Source organism: Schistocerca americana, unplaced genomic scaffold (genome assembly GCF_021461395.2).
Source record: "Schistocerca americana isolate TAMUIC-IGC-003095 unplaced genomic scaffold, iqSchAmer2.1 HiC_scaffold_47, whole genome shotgun sequence".
Taxonomy (NCBI): Eukaryota; Metazoa; Arthropoda; class Insecta; order Orthoptera; family Acrididae; genus Schistocerca; species Schistocerca americana.
This window is the reverse complement of record NW_025726203.1, coordinates 904,456-907,500: the sequence shown is the minus strand read 5'-3', so window position 1 is coordinate 907,500 and position 3,045 is coordinate 904,456. Positions and strand designations below refer to the sequence as shown.

Here is a 3,045-nt window from a genome sequence, read left to right as displayed (position 1 = left end):
TTATTTTTCGTCACTACCTCCCCGTGCCGGGAGTGGGTAATTTGCGCGCCTGCTGCCTTCCTTGGATGTGGTAGCCGTTTCTCAGGCTCCCTCTCCGGAATCGAACCCTGATTCCCCGTTACCCGTTACAACCATGGTAGGCGCAGAACCTACCATCGACAGTTGATAAGGCAGACATTTGAAAGATGCGTCGCCGGTACGAGGACCGTGCGATCAGCCCAAAGTTATTCAGAGTCACCAAGGCAAACGGACCGGACGAGCCGACCGATTGGTTTTGATCTAATAAAAGCGTCCCTTCCATCTCTGGTCGGGACTCTGTTTGCATGTATTAGCTCTAGAATTACCACAGTTATCCAAGTAACGTGGGTACGATCTAAGGAACCATAACTGATTTAATGAGCCATTCGCGGTTTCACCTTAATGCGGCTTGTACTGAGACATGCATGGCTTAATCTTTGAGACAAGCATATGACTACTGGCAGGATCAACCAGGGAGCTGCGTCAACTAGAGCTGAGCAGCCGGCCGCCCGGGAGTGTGTCCCGGGGGCCCACGCGAACACGCAAGCGTCCGCTCAATTATTCTGCAAACAGGAGGAGGCTGAGCTCCCCTGCACCATACACCTCGAAACCCTCTCAGGTCCCGGCGGCGCGCAGCGCCGTCCTAAGTACTTGGTCGGGTTCGAGAGAGGCGCAATCGCCCGGAGTTTGGCGAGTAGACGCTTTAGGTGCGACCACCCGTGCTCCCAACTGAGCTTGCCGCTGCCGACAGAGGCCCGGGAGCGTGCTGTCGTGGCATTGCCGGCGGGAGACAACACGCGCCACCTACGGTGACCGGCAGCTCCAACGCCAGCGCCACAGAAGGACAAAAGCCCCACTTGGGTGCCGAAGCGAACTCTCCCAGCACAGCGCACGCGCCAACACGTCCGCACAGCTGCGATACAAACCACCTGCGAGAACCGCAGAGGCGACCGAGCAGCAGACGGCGTCGCGGCGCCGAGCGCCGGGCGGCGGCGCATCCTCAGCGCACACAGTCCTCAATCGGACCAGCACACTGCAGATGTCCACCGCGCTTCGCACCGGGCCCGCGAGGACCTACTTTGGCCGCACGGCGCCGCGTGCAGGGTGCGCCGGCGCGCAGCTGCGCCGCCTGCCGCCTCCGTCGGCCGGCGCGCCTGCCACTGGCCGCCCCCACCAGCCGGCTGTAGCGCGTGCGCCCACGCACCGCGCGGCCAGCACGCCGGGAGGCCCCCCCTCACCGGCCGGGGACGGTCCCACCCAGCCACCGCCGCGTATCGCTTCACACCCAGATGCCATTCACGTTCGTGGGCATGGTGGGTATCGCTGGAACAACCGGTTGGTAGCTCAACCGATCGTCGCCATCACTGATTCACCTCTAGCGAGAACAACCGCACCACAACGGTTTACCAGTTGTTCATTTGCGTAACGTCACCAGCAAACGTAGGCGTCCATCGCCATTTGCAAATTCAACGATTGTTGCATGCCTGTGTCAGGTGTCACGACACACTATGTCTGCCCACATACACGCAACAACATGTGCACGCTTCGCGAACACGTGGAAGGTGGCCCCCGTACGTATGCGATGTCCATTGCGCGAACGACTGTCAACCGGCCTCTGTCGCATGTCGCAGATGTGGAACGCAGTGCACCATGCTATCACGGTGTGTGAGAAGAGACGACTACGTCTGACAACACGCGCCACTACATCAACAGACGGCTCATGCTGATCGCCATCCAGGGCATACCACACTGCAATCCAGCTCTTATAGGGAGACGACACGTAGCTGAGTGCACAACATTTGGACCGCATGGTTCGCCGTTGTTGGCGCAGTCGTTGTACGGTCACATGTACCACGATGTATCATTCAGTACATGAGGACCAATGTGCAGTACAGTGTGTGATTTGGACGTACAACATCAGCGGACAGTTGACACAGGCCGTACCACAGCGTAGGCTAAGTGCTTCGCCATGCGAATGCCAATGAACAACTGCAAATGCCAATGAACAACTGCAAAGGGCATTGAGCATGTACGTCCTGCTGCCATCCACATTACAGTGTATAGCTGCAAGGTGTTTAACATGAAGCGATACACTGCGGACCGGGCAGTGCGAGTAGCAAACTATGTTGCGGGGGTTGCAGTTAGGCAACACTACACTAATTTAACGCGTCGTATGACAATTACAGAGCAGGTTAAGGCCCAACATGTGTTGGGTTAAGGCCCAACGTGTGTTGGGTTAAGGCCCAACGTGTGTTGGGTTAAGGCCCAACGTGTGTTGGGTTAAGGCCCAACGTGTGTTGGGTTAAGGCCCAACGTGTGTTGGGTTAAGGCCCAACGTGTGTTGGGTTAAGGCCCAACGTGTGTTGGGTTAAGGCCCAACGTGTGTTGGGTTAAGGCCCAACGTGTGTTGGGTTAAGGCCCAACGTGTGTTGGGTTAAGGCCCAACGTGTGTTGGGTTAAGGCCCAACGTGTGTTGGGTTAAGGCCCAACGTGTGTTGGGTTAAGGCCCAACGTGTGTTGGGTTACGGCGCAATATAGGTTACATTGCGGCGCAATATAGGTTACATTGCGGCGCAATATAGGTTACATTGCGGCGCAATATAGGTTACATTGCGGCGCAATATAGGTTACATTGCGGCGCAATATAGGTTACATTGCGGCGCAATATAGGTTACATTGCGGCGCAATATAGGTTACATTGAGGCGCAATATAGGTTACATTGAGGCGCAATATAGGTTACATTGAGGCGCAATATAGGTTACATTGAGGCGCAATATAGGTTACATTGAGGCGCAATATAGGTTACATTGAGGCGCAATATAGGTTACATTGAGGCGCAATATAGGTTACATTGAGGCGCAATATAGGTTAGGTTAAGGCGCAATATAGGTTAGGTTAAGGCGCAATATAGGTTAGGTTAAGGTACGACATAGGTTAGGTTAAGGTACGACATAGGTTAGGTTAAGGTACGACATAGGTTAGGTTAAGGTACGACATAGGTTAGGTTAAGGTACGACATAGGTTAG

General features: G+C 55.2%; 1 non-coding gene across 1 annotated transcript in view; it reads right to left on the bottom strand.

The window, feature by feature from the left end:
• LOC124584051 overlaps positions 1–495 on the bottom strand; it is a 1,910-nt gene extending 1,415 nt beyond the window's left edge. The window contains exon 1 of the ribosomal RNA XR_006974467.1: positions 1–495. This exon is cut by the window's left edge and continues 1,415 nt beyond it. This is a non-coding gene — a ribosomal RNA (small subunit ribosomal RNA).
• Positions 496–3,045: the final 2,550 nt, after the last annotated feature.